Here is a 14,539-nt window from a genome sequence, read left to right on the forward strand (position 1 = left end):
TGCTTTCGGTATGGTTCACATAATTGTACGTGTATTTCCACTGATACACCTGTAATTGTATTTTAAGCAGTAGTTGCACGTTCAACTACATGCTTGTCGTATGATATATTTGTCGCACCTCACAACACGCGTTTTCTGTTACCTGCCTTGAAACAGTCTAGGAATTTGTAGTTGTGCAAAATGGGACTTTTTGCTCCTCCCGTACAAAACTGATGTTCACATACTGCTCATATATTTTCATATTAAACCAATACATAGCTGTGTTCGAGGACACTAAGTAACTCAGATCGCTTGGCAAGGCGTACGCCAAGTTGTTGGCAACGCGTCGTAAGCGATTTACTGGCGGGTCTTTCAGCAGTCACGCTGTTTGCAGATCCCTATTTAACAACGCAGGAAGTGATTCGCCGTAAACCGTTTACCAACTTGTACCGTCAACGGGTTTCATAAGAGTCGCTCCTTATATGGGGAGCCTTAAGCCGTCGTCACACGGACCGTGCAACCGAACGTTCAGCATTGAGCGTGCCCAGTTTCTGACGTCATATCGTGGAATATCACGTTCGGGAGTCTTTCGGAACTTGCAGAGCAATATCTAGCATGCCAGATATTCTGAGCGCGCGTCTGAGCGTTGACCAATGAGATGGCAGAACGCCACCTACGCCACACGCACGCCGTCTCCCTTCAGTACAGAGTTGTGAGGCACCATATTGGCAATCATTTCAAGCCCAGACGTCAAAGTGAGAGTCACTGGAAAACCCGTTGTAAACTGTGTGATTTGTTCCAATACAATAATGAGAAACATCATATCCGTGGCAAACTCGCGTATTCTGAGAGTATGCTATTTGAAGGCAGCGACACACTGAAGATCCACCCAAAACGCATTGTTCTTGGTACAATTTGTTATAATTAAATTTCAATTAGTAACATATCTACGATTAAGGTTTTGAGCAAGCACTAAGATGCTGTGAGTGAGTGACACTGGCGTGTTGTTGGGTTAAGGGAGTGAGTAGCGTTACAGAAACGTATGACGTAGTATCTTTTCGCAGTGGTTCGCGACTGGACACTTCCAATTTTTTTTCCCTAACGTTTGCGTTTTTTATGTTCTGATACTTCATTATTAGTTTAATATAAGTATATACTATAATATATAATGTTATGTGAATATAAGTTCACCTTATTTGAGGAGTGACTTTGTTCGATTGGCTTAATCTATACGACAGCTTGCGCTACTTGTATAAAGATATTTTGCTCCTTTTCCTTTTACGCTTGTTGCAAAGATTCTGTTACTGGGTAGGAGCAGTGATCAAGTAAGGCTTACCTTGGGGTTTTACTAAAATGTGGGAATGATGAAATAATGTTTGTCTTATGTGGAGAAGTATTGCAAATTTGTATCGCACTGTTGGTAATGGAACTTTTGTAAGCCTGTGTCCTTATAGATTGGACATGGTACTTCCCTTTTATTATTATTATTATAATTAGTAGTAGTAGTAGTAGTAGTAATAGAGGAGATTGTTTTTATGGTCCCTATGGTATATTAATAATCTTTCTGCTTAGGAAATGTGCGTTTTAATAGAGCTAACGTGGTAATTTCACGTGCACCCGGCAGTGTGATTTACGAACTAGAATCTTTCCACAACTGCCGCTGGAGTGCGTTGTGATTGCGTGTACCATGTTGGGGCCCATGTACTGTATGCACAAGTCGCATCGTTCCTGAGCGTTCAGCAGCACGCTGAACTTAGCACGCTCGACGTTGACGTTCGACAGCACTGCCCGTGTGCCGACGGCTTTAGACTGCGGTATCACGATGACCAGGCTACATTACAGTGTCACGTGGGAAGTTTGAACTTATCCCTTTGGAAACTAATAGGCATTAAACCCAGCTCTTGACAGTGGCGTTCAGACATGTGAGCTGCGGTTGGCTTCGCGAAGGCAGGAGCTGCCGCAATTACGCTTGCCTATTGAGGACGTCCGCCGTGGGGAAGCCCTCCACGTCCACGCCGCTGGTCACGCTCGGCGGCGGCGCTAGTTGCGGCGGCCGGCCGGCAGAAGGCGCTGGCGGCGGCCTCGCCGTCGCAGTGTGGCGCGGGCGCGCGTCCTGTCCGGTCTGTTGTGGTGGCTGTGCGAGCGGCGCTCCGTAGCGTAGCGTAGCGTGCGCCCCTACTGTGCGGTGCGGGTCGCTGAGTGACATGCCACGGGCTGCGCAGACGTCGCCGTCGCAGGCCCCCGCGCTCAGCTGAGCCGCTGCTCAAGGGTAAGCGCGTTTGCCAGCAGACTTGCGCTTCCTTCTGTGACGAGTACCTCGCAAGTCCTTCATCCGCGGCACAACACCACCTGTTTTGGTTTTGTTCTTTTTTATCGTTTATTTTCTTTTCCTGTTCCATCTGTAAGCAGCTTAGAGATAATGGGCAGGACACTGGTCAACGTATGTTTTTACCAGCACAGTTAGCAAGCAGTTCATAATATATGGCGAATGCAACAAACAGAAATTTTTATGATTGTAACAATATTTGATCGAAAGAGATTTTATTTTCGTTTTATAACCAGTTTTCACCAATAATGGTCACCTTCACATCGATCTGGAAGACTCAAGAGAGTCGGTATGCGTGTGCGCATACAGTACATCCTGATTAGAAGTTAATGACAATAACATGTGCATATAATGGGAAAACTACATCAGCAGTAAAGTGATACAGTCGAAGGACAACATACTTGTGTCAATAGATCTGTATATAAAACATGATAAAAATCTGTCAAAACTAAGGCACAAGAAATCTAAGGATTTTTGCCTCTGTGTGTCGCCCGCTATTTGTTCACTTGAATAATTCGTTTGTGTCAAAGGAAGAACAAGAATGATAGGTATTTTTATGCCATAAGACGATATTATTCTAATTATCAAGTGAAAGCTTTCTCATCTGTTACGTTTAAGTAAATTACGTGGAATAACAAGAAATGAGGAGGTTCCTTGCGGACTCAACGAGGAGAGGAACACGTGGAAGACATGGACAAGAAAAAAGGGGCAAGACCATACGGCATGTTTTAAGACAAATGAGGAACACTTGCGATTGAAGACAGGTACAAATACTGCAGTTTCCAACATCTATATCACAGTGGCTCTGTGACGAAATCACATTTAATAACATTAAACATTCTCAAAAAAAGGACAAAAATATCTAGCAGAATAAGATTGTTGAGGCATTATACCAGAATGGAGAGAAAAAGTAGGGTGATGTAGGAGAGCATAATCTCACATCATTTCCACAACGTTACTGTTAATGAGATGATAAACTGAACTTTGGATGGCACTGTTACGACGAGTGTATGTAGTAATGGCGCCAGTAGGTTCCATTTAATGGGAATGTACCTCAGTACTGTTAAACAGAACGAGCACAAAACATATTTTTGTTTTACCTCTATAATCCCACCAAGCCCGACAAAACCATCAGGTATTGAGGCAGCTTGAATGTCATGGCGACTGATGTACTCGTAGTTCGTCATCGTTTCCATTTAACAACTAAGCGTGGTACAGTTGGCACTTACTTTCGTCATTGTTTCAATTTAACAACTAAGCTTGGTGCAACTGACACTTACTTTCTAAAGAGCTAATTTTAACATGGCTTCGCATGTGTATCGATTTTTCCATTTGATATTTGTTGGACGCTATTCGCTGTATAAGTTCATCATATAAAATCATATGTGTATATAAGTAAACTAAGTGAGAAATTTACGATTTGTTGTGAATTTAGTGTTTCGCTATCATCATGTTTCACTTTAGCTACACTTTTTATTTCAGCTACAATAATTACTTCGTTGTCATTTTAATTTTAGTCTTGGCTCCAGATTCTATTATAGAAAGTAGTGGAATATAGTATTTCGCAGATGAAAAACATTTTAAGTAATATCACCGTAAGCATGCCTTTAAAAAAAATAATTGTTTGCCAGAGCCCCCTTTTGTTATTTATGGTACTAATATTTCCTCTTTGAGTAACGACATTAACTTAATAGGGGATAGGTAGGTGTGTGTAGGCCATTGTGCCAAATGGAGAACAAAAGTAGGTCATTTACACTTTCGTATAAGGCTTAGATTCTCTCGTCAAAGATCGTTAGAACCATCTGCTATCGCTGTGACAGGGGCTTAAATGTTTCTAAAAGTAGCCAGACGTCTTTAGCTGTGCCTCAATGTAACGCCACTCTCTGCCATATTGACATACAGTATGCCTTGGACATGGAAGAGACCGTTGCTTACCAATACGTATCGCGGGATTGATTCGAAAGGCTGAGGAAGATGACGTTTGAGCATATTTGCTCCTTACGACAGCGTTAAGATCATTTACTCAAAGTACTGCTGATTTCATAAGTTCCTTATGAACAATATGTATTAGTAATTCCGATCCCTGTTGACTAGTATGTGTAACTGGTGTACTTAACTACGAAAAGGGTGCGTCGAATCCTGTGTTGTTCTTCTGTGTTGTTGCACATTGACATGAAACCAATCGGGAAGGTGGGTGACAGAGCCAGTTCATCACCTAATTCTCCCCTAGAAAGCAAGGGAAACGTAGAGTTTATCATATCCGTCAGATGAATGAAGGTCGTCGATGCCTCGTGCGCAGAGAAATTACCATAGTTCTCATCATCAGCCTGGGGTCGCTTCGAGAGCCACTGCTCTCCACGACCTAACGACTTGAGCATAAAGGTGGGTTAAGCTCGGAAGCGCCGAGCGTAAGTGAGAGACATAATAGTGGTAGCAGATTTAGAAGGAACTACGTAACTGATACAGGAATGTTGGATTGTCTGACAGCTGAGAACATAAAATCCAATATCGGTGGCATGCCATTTGTTCTAAAATGCTGTATACAATAGAAATTTAGCTCTGTACACTACGCTACACACTATAACTTTCGAGTGAAATATATAATAATCAGCAGAAGTTTTTCGTATGTTTGGCTTTCTCGGAAAGTTAGAGCTATAATTTATACTTTCAAAACAATACAGATCTACCTAAAAAGAGAGAAACTTGCTGAATTACTGACGAACTATTAGCCTAATGATTTCTTATTGTGTGAGAACGGCTCAAATGGAAAGTGGTACGATAAATAGTTCAAGACCAATGCGAACAGTTTCCTTTCATTTTTGGCATGTCTAGTAGGCTTACAGGTTACATGATACTACCTCAAAGAATCTAAACGAATTATCCTGATTTTCTTTTATCCGTACGTTAGTTATCGGGCATACATCACACAAAATAACCACCGTGAGGCTATGGGATCGATCCCAGACAGGAGCTCTTAAGATTTTCAAGTTCGAATGTAATTAAGACATCATTTAACTCAAACATTTCTACTACTGTTCTGGAAAACATAAAATGTTTACTATTCTAAACAGAAACTGCGACAGTTAAGTAATCACATCTTTTGTTTACTGCAGATGTATATATGGCACGAAATGAATCATCGCTAAGACAAATGGTAGCATTATCAAGGCCGTACTAACCACGTAATTAGTCATGTCCATCAAGAATTATAGCACTACTAACACTATACATATCCAAAATAATACTGCTCTCCCTTACATTTTCTGCTACTGCTTAATGGGATGCGATTGTATATTTAATTTAAAATATTCGAATACGACTTTTGGAAAAACTTGGTTCCCCCATTTGCGTACAGATACACACTATACTAGGTTTGCGTCTTAAACCTGTATGCCAGCACAGAAATAAAAGTGACTAAGAGAAGCTCACGATAAATATTCAGGTTAATAAAAAGCTACGCAAGAGTTTACACCTACGCTGAGAGATGTGGTTTGAGTAACGTAAACTATATTTACTTAGACCGTGAAGCCTACTGCACAAATTTTAAATAATGCATTGCTAACTTTTAAACCATGCTCGAAATTAACAAACTGATGAATTCCGAATCAGCAGTGTTCCGGTGTAAGTAATCGGAATCTCATACCTGTTTCACAGTTTAATGAAACGTCATGATAAATTCCTTACCATCTACCATTTGCAGTAATCAGTCCTAGTTGGTTTAGTGGAAATAATAAAGGAGATGGCAGTAGTGCAACAACAGATACGCAAATGAATTATATAAAACGCTATAGATGTGCGTGTTTCTTGGGGAAAAAAGTCAAAATAACTTTTAGCTGAAGGAATGGACTACGGACGGGTTTAGAAAGTTATCTGAATTTGGGAAATCAAGGAAGATACGTGTCACGGGACTGGACTGGGGTCTACGTTATTGAACTTGTACATGGAATACCGGGTTAGTGAAAATGAAAGATACCGTAGAACCGTTGGGTGACCAGCGTTGTAGGAGGTGGTCACAGCAAGGAAGACAACGGGAGCGAATCGGTACAGACAAATAGAACATTCTTCAACAAATGAAAGCGCTCTCTGCCGTGCACTTCACAGTAGTTTGCAGTGTGTGTATGTAAATATAGATTGTATGAAATGTTTATATTTTCCAAAACAGCAACTTGTCAGAGGACGCATTGCGTGGGAAAAGTGAAGAACGTTCGTATTCGGATGTTCGAGATTAAGGGAGGAATTAAATATAAATTTTAGAAGTATTAGAACGTGAGACGATTCAAATTTATGGGAAGTAGTTGCTTGAAGAATGAATAGGGTAGGGGCACCATTTTCTAAGGTAGCCAGGACAATTAATACAGATTACAACAATATAGGGATAACTCGAGTTAGGAGAAAAGTTTGCATCATGTCGTACATTGAGAAAGCAGTGACGCGTGCGCGAGGTGCTTAAGCGGAAAGATTATTAATATACCATAGGGACCATAAAAACGACCTCCTCTATTACTACTACTACTACTACTACTACTACTAATAATAATAATAATAATAATAATAAAGCGTTGTATGATAGTAATGAACGATAATTATACATATTCTGTAGTAACATGGTAATGCACAAAAAATCGGGACTTGTGTCTGTACTACTTACTGGAAAAGACTAGATTAAGTTCTTTATGATACAAGGGAATCCTCAAAAAATTCAGAAGGAAATAGCTTTTGTAAAACATAAAACATAAGTATTTTACAGATGTGTACAGGTACGTCACTACCTGCCAATCCCAGGTATGGTAAGATATCTCAAAAAGCTAATTTTGGCTATCAAAGATTTGTTGGTTCGCCTCCCAAAGTAGGAAAGCCTGTAAATTCTACACGGTTATGTCATTGGTCTTCATTATTTCCCTAGCCATATTTCAGCTGCAGTTACTTGTACTGACGACCACATAATTACTCGTACACTTGTAGACAGTCAATAAAATTCTTTTGTGTCTGTGATCGCACTGTCGTTGTGTAAGCCTTCCGACGTTTCGACCACTACTCCAAGTGATTGCATTGTCAATGTGTAAAACTTCTTCAGCCACTTGCAGTAGTGGCCGAAACGTTGGAAGTCTTATACACTGACAATGCGATCACAGACCCAAACGAATTCTGATTGTGACGGTGGTCTCGGAAGCCTACGTTATTTCTATACTTGTAGATGTTGCTTTGTCAGTGCGTACCGTGGTCTCCAAAGTAGGGAGAGCACTTTTGGGAAAGCGACACTGTAAAACGGAAACGAAAAACGAAAGAAATAACGAGAGAATATTTCTGTTCATATACACTCTCTGCAGCTTTATCAGAAACTAGTCACTGCAATAAATTCTTATTTGGGAGCGTAACCGTGGAATGCAGTCGGTATGTTAGGCGACAAAGGGTGAGGTGGTCGTCCGCGTGATACGGTTCGGCTCGGCCCTCGGCGCGGCGGCAGCGAGCTGGCGTGCCATCGGCAGCATGCAGTTTATTGACTGGGAGTGTTACGGCTTCCTGGCACGGAACTCTGTTTTTCGAGCGTCGATAGCATGCGCGACATTCAGAAATGCCGTTTACAGAAATATCTCGTGAGTTGGGCTGCGCTGGGCTCCGCGTATCTTATTGTAGGGTTTGTTGACATTCTGCTCGGTGCCACTATTTTTTTTCTCGTTATCAGATCTGTGTCCTTTCTCCTTGTCTCCAACGGGAGTACCTATTATTGTTTGTTAGAAAAAAGAATGCGAGACTGAGGCAGACATCGAACAGAAGTCTTCTAAATATGTATTTATTTACTTTGGAATATACGTCCGGTATAGAGGCGGGGAAACTACGGAACTAGTTCATTGATGACCGCTTATTTTTTGGATCCTTTAACATCTTTCCTCACACCATATCTGTTTCATCTAATTTTTATGCCGTGTAGGTTTCCAGAAAAGTCGAAAGGGGAAACTAGAAGTAGTGCGCCCAATAACAGAGTCGTACAATAATTCATTAGCTTCGTGGGAAGAGAGAAACAGTTTTGAGATGTAACAACAAACTGTTCAGTAACCGTTGGATGTTCCGCCTTACTTGAAACAGATTCTGCACATCTTCTGCGTCACAAGATAAGATGCAATTTCCGCGTTTTTTATGGTGTGACCGCCGATCCCTCCTCTACGCATGCCCGTGCATTAATTTTAAAACGAAAATTCATTATATATCTCTAATGACATGTTTAAATCCTCTCGTGACACGTATTTCATTAAGAAAGAAGAACTACATACCGGATATCCCGGCAGGCATGATGAATATTCAGATATAAGACAAATTGTCACTCGTCGACATTAATTCACAGTATCAAAGATGAAAAAATGCTCATATCTGTCAAGGTATGCAGTTTACAACCCATTACTGCTCATGTATTTCTTGTTTTCATCCACACTACCACCTGTCAAAACCCAGAAAGCAAAGAGCTTGCTGTAGAAGAGATTTGTTTCACAGTATCGAAGATGTAGACGTGTTTATTGCTCTTAAGCTATTCATTTTGGAGCTCGTGTTTACTAGACTTTTTGCTACGAATGATCGTTCCTGTCACATACCTCAGTATCGATCATTTCTCCTGGGACATAGGCGATAGGTAATATAAAAGACAACGTTAAAAATTTTTGAAGTACTTGGATAAATGTCGTTTATCCGTCGAACTTAAGCTTCGGTATTAGAGCCGAATTATGTCGACGTCTTGCCACAATATTTCGGTTGACAACCATTCAACCATCTGGAAGTGTGTGTGTGTGTGTGTGTGTGTGTGTGTGTGTGCGTGTGTGTGTGTGTGTGTGTGTGTGTGTGTGTGTGTGTTACACAAGAGACTGCTGGTGCACGTTGCTATGTTTTACCAAAAATAGGCGCAGAGGTGTTGCTGGTGCAGATTTCTAGGTTTTATCAAAACCAGATGCAGTGGCGTAGCTCCGCAATTACCGCTTCATGAGCGTCTTCTGTCGAATTTAACGCCCTCTCAGAATACTGCTCCATCTGAGACGGGCAGACGCATGCGTAACGGTAATACTGCATACGTGCCCCCTGTCACAATGAGGGCCCACGTAATTCAGGTGTCAACATAATAAAATCATTTGTCGCTACAAGTGTGTTTAGTCGAGAAATGTTTTCGAGATATGAAAGAAATCACCGGGATCCAGTTATTGCTGCAATCACGATTAATGAGACCTTCCGCCAAATATGTTTCCACAGACTGCTTGATAACTGAATCTCAGATGGATTTTGTAGACGAGACGTTTTCCATGGCAGAATAAACTGCTCGGCCATGGCTGACTTACTGGACTGCAAAAGGCTAGCGTGGCGATCACGTTCAGTGCAAGTGTACTGTGGAACTACGTAGTTGTCGACTAGAGGAAACGAATTGACTCCAAGTTGTCCGACTGCTCTCTAATCCCTTCGGATGACTATCAGCTGTATTATGGAGGCGAAAAAGTGAAAATAGTATAGGACACTGCTTTGACAAAGACATCCAATTTCATTCTCAAATTTTATTTTTAACAGCTCATAGAATGTGTACATCGAAACTTCAACCTTGCCATTGATAAATAGTTTTTTTGGAAGCTATAGTCGAAGTTATGGGCCACATGTCCAAAAGTGAGTTCCTGTCATTCAGGTCTTCTTGTTTTAAGTTTAATTTATAATTATAATAAAGTTATTAATTATTCACCATAGATGCAAAACGGCTCATCTCAAGAAGGCGAGGTTTCTTGAACTATTTGAAAGTGAGCAAGAAACGGCGAATGCAGTGAACGAACCCTGTCTCGGTAATGTACGCAATTGGTGGAACCTGAACCCGGAATGAGGGAGCAACTGTCAAAGAACAAGACTGATCGAATGAGTCAGAGGTGCGAACGAGGCCGACCTTAAGGGAACGATAAACGAAACGTAGTTCCTCAGTTCTTCCATTCAGTTCAGTGAATGGCTCTTTGGCACCCATACCTACGCTATCTTCAGTCCGTTCCTCATGCTCGAAGACTAGCGAAACTGTCGAACCATTTAAGCTAATAAATAGTTCTGTCAATATGGAAGAAAAGTAGAAATATTAAAGCTAAACGGTCGGTCGATGAACTGGTCATTAGAGATGGATCACAGTTTCTGACACAGGAAACCTGGGGAAAAATTGGCCAAAACCTTTCCTCTTATTTCTTTAATTGATTTAAGGAAACAACAGAATCCTATATCTGGATGAGCAGGCTGAGGTTTGTAATGTCGTCTTCCGCATGAGAGTCCAGTCTGTTACCACAGTGGGAACTCGCTGTCTAGTCCTGTTAAGATATTTTGGTTTTTATACAAGTAACGTCTCGTTGACACAACTCTGAGTGTATTTAAACAACTGCCTGTCATAAATTTGATTTTATGTTCCATTTACTTTCATCGATCTACAAGGAATAGGGCGCGGTCGTATAGTGTAGCGCGCTGCACTCTCGCTTCTGGGACCAGGAGGAGTCAGTTCTGGACTGAATCCTCGCGGCGGAATAGCGATACTTGTTTTGGTACACGGGCCAACCTGAATGTGGTTTACAGGCGGTTTCCATCGCTCTCACTGGGGTGGTCACTAATATCTGCCTTCGAAAATACGATTTAGAAGAATAAAAATACGATAACACACAGAACAAAGAATTCATTAATTAAATTTCCCTTCCTCAGGTGAACTGACGACCACTCAGACAGGGATACTCTGCCAAAAAGCTAAAATGAAATACATTTGCCAAATAATGAAAACATCGGACCTCGTATGACGCGATAAACGCTATGTAAGAAAAGTTTAGGTGGAAAACGACCGAAGGAAGGAAGGAAGATTTTGGTTTAGTGCCCTGTCGGACGACGCGGCTCTTAGCAACAGAGCGCTATTTCAGGTTCAGAAGGTTGGTAATGAATATATTCAGTGAAACCATCCTGACATTCGCCTCTGTCGGATTAAAGAAAACAGAAAATTCAAATTTGGATGGCATAACAGGGGTCTGAACCTTACTCCTTCGGAATAAGAGCCTGTTCTGGTAATCTATGTACCCAGTCGCACGGTTTACATTGCGAAAGACATTATAAACGTCTCTGATGTACTATAACAGAATTCAAGAAAATAAACTTGTCATTTTCTTTGACTGCCTTCGGAAATGATTTTGAAAATTGCGCAATCCAGAACGAAATTCGAGAACGATTTCGACGTCTGCACATCCAGCAGAACCGTACCAGCATTTAGTGATGAGAGGTACAGAGGACAGGAGCAGACTCTCGCAACTGTCGGGAATGGTCAGTTTCAAATAAGGATTAGCCAGTCAGACGAAAGCAAACATGAAGGTGAAAGTACAGCCAGTATGCCTCATCAACTTTGCAGGGAGCAAAGTACAAAACGAATTCGAACTGAACACCGCGGGCAGTATACGTGAACTGTTTTTATCACAGTATGACTTTTTGGCTAGTACTGGCCATGCTACTAGGATAATGGTTTGTGTATGTGGAACTAGCGGACAGGAAAGGATCGTTCACGCAGTGCCCTTAACGCACTGCACAACTTCGTCGGAAGTACATATATTTTTTAGTGGGGTCCTTCTTAATAACACACAATTTTGTTTGGAACAAAAAAACAATTTTTTTTTCTAAAGGCGGAACCCGCCCAAAACAATTGTATTGTTATTGCAAATACAGACAAAAGAGCTTCAACCTCAAGATGATTAATTCGTCGGCAGTGTTGGATCCACGTTGTATGACTACGACGACTGAGGGCACCGCTGTGTCGACAGCGCGGGGCATTGACCTGTTCAATACCGTATGTTACCTTATGTGGTTACAACATGAAGTGGCAACAGCACATTTTTCACTCGGTGTTAGGAACCATATTGATGTACACTTTGAGCAACAAAGGATTTGTCATCTTGGCCCTGGTCCAAGACCAGCTCCATCAGTAGAGTGGATGACTTCTTCTTGGAGTATGACGAAAGACAAGTTTACGAGACCGCAGCTGACACATGGTCTCGGTTTGCCAGGATTGCTAAATTCTTGGAATTATTTAACGTGTAAGAAAGTCGATGGTGCATCGCTGTACAGTCTGTAGTGATAATGACGGTTGATCTTTCGAAAAGTACGTGAGAAGGACAATTCTGCATCTGTTACGTGCTCTATTGCTCACTAACAGAAATGACTGAATGCACTGTGAGAAGACTGTGTTTCGTCTGAGGGCTGTTTCATTCATCTAAATAATCTACATCAGGGCTTCCCAACCTGTGGTCCGCGGTTCCCTTAGGGGTCCGCCGGCTCTTTCTAGGGGGTCCGCGGCCACCTTTCACCAAATCGTGTAAAATAATGAGAAAATTACTGATTAAAAATGTGAAAATCAAATTCATCACTATTTTTTTTTCGTGTGATCCCCAAGCAGCCTTTGCGGTTCCTAAGTGACAACGCATACACAGTTTTGTGCCGGAGAATGCGGCTTCTCTGATCGACTGTTTCACAACAATACGGGAGTCGTTTGTGTTTGGGCTCACGGCGCTAGATGCGCTGAAACCTTTTACGCATGCGCGGAGCGAGGTTTGTCGACCAATCACAGCGCTCGCTGGCACGTATGTGGTCCCAGACATCATTAAATGTTAAACTTGCTTTGTCAGTGCGCTACTTATTTCGTAAGTCGGTTTTTGACCAGTTTATTACTTCTAACATGCTTCGGTGGCTGAAGTCAGGATCACTGAAGAAGGGTGCAGTTTCTCCATCGCCTTCACAACAAGGGAAGTTTCCAGTTGAAATGAATGAGGAAGGAGGACGACCAAAGGAAGACTTAATATACATTTGAACATTTTTCTTCGGATTTTACGAACCCTCCCCCCCACCCCCTACACACACAACTGTTACGAAATATGCATGCTCCTTACACAGCAGTAGCCAAATAGTGGAAGTGAAGAGACCATAAGCGGCAGCTTGTCAACAGCGAACAGTTTGGACGTGACGTTGATTGCTCTTGGAGGAAGACATCTCCATCGTGTGAAATTTCAAATACCAAGTAATTTTAATCAGGCTATAGTGTTTTGAACAAAGTGAGTAAATCCACTAGTAAGTGTCTGGATATAGTGGGAATTCAAATGGGATCGCTAATTTCAAGTTGTTTTCATTCATCTCTAAGCCAAACACTATTGATACTTCGAGAGGTGGGGGGTCATTGGGAACATGGCACTTGCATTAAGAAGCTTTCAGTTCCCATGGGTTTCGCTCTGAAATTTAAAGTTACTGTGCTCTTGACTGACTAGAGGTCCGCCATGGATTTCTGACTGAAGAAGGGGTCCGCCTGCTGAAAAGGTTGGAAAAACCCTGATCTACATCATACTTCTCAAGCCACCTAATGGTGTGTGGTGGAGGGTACTTTTGTACCACTAACTGAGCCCTTCATCCATGTTCCAGCCGCGAATAGCGCGTGGGAAGAATGATTGTCAATAATCTTTGTATTGGCTCTAATTTCTCTAATTTTCTCATCTTGGTCATTACGGGAGACGTATGTGCGGGGGGGGGGGGGGGGGGGATTAGTATATTGTCCGATTCTTCCCGGAAAGTGCTCTCTCGAAATTTGAGTTGCAAATCTCTCTGTGATACTCAACGCCTCTCTTATAATGTTTGCCAGTGGAGTTTGTTGAGCATCTCCATAACGCTGACGTGCCGACTAAACAATCTCGTGATGAAACGTGCCGCTCTTCTTTGAATCTTCTCCATCTCTCCCGTCAGTCCCATCTGATATATAGGATAGATGAAGAATGCTCAAGAGTCGGTCGAACAAGTTCCTTATAAGCCACTTCCTTCGTGGATGAGTTAAATTTCCTCAATCTGTGTCTGGCATCTGATTTTCCCACTACATGTTTTATGTGGTTATTCTACCTTAAGTCGCTCTGGGTAGTTATTCCCTGATATTTTACGGCAGATACTAGTTCCAGCAGTTTGTCATCAGTAGTGTAGCTATGCAGTACTAGATTTCTTGTCCTATGTATGCGCAATATAAAACATTTATTTACGTTCAGGGTCAACTGCCAGAATCTGCACCATTCATCAATTCTCTTCAGGTCATTTTGCAAAACACTACTTCTGGCATTGATACTTTGTTATAGCCAACTCCATCATCTAAAAACTGCCTTAGAGAGCATCCGACGCTTTCTAGTAGATCCTCCTTATACGAGGCATCACAACAACGTTTCACCAGGCAACGCCGGTCAACTGCAGTTT

The 14,539-nt window shown here is 41.8% G+C and overlaps 1 protein-coding gene across 1 annotated transcript in view; it reads left to right on the forward strand.

Annotated features, from left to right (window-relative positions):
• The first annotated feature begins 2,129 nt into the window (after positions 1-2,129).
• The window catches only part of LOC124776771 (discoidin domain-containing receptor 2-like), a 783,719-nt gene continuing 771,309 nt past the window's right edge, over positions 2,130-14,539 (forward strand). The window contains exon 1 of the mRNA XM_047251912.1: positions 2,130-2,248. The gene's annotated coding sequence lies outside the window, so the exon portion shown is untranslated. The remainder of the gene's footprint in view (positions 2,249-14,539) is intronic.

The sequence above is a fragment of the Schistocerca piceifrons genome, chromosome 1 (assembly GCF_021461385.2).
Source record: "Schistocerca piceifrons isolate TAMUIC-IGC-003096 chromosome 1, iqSchPice1.1, whole genome shotgun sequence".
NCBI lineage: Eukaryota > Metazoa > Arthropoda > Insecta > Orthoptera > Acrididae > Schistocerca > Schistocerca piceifrons.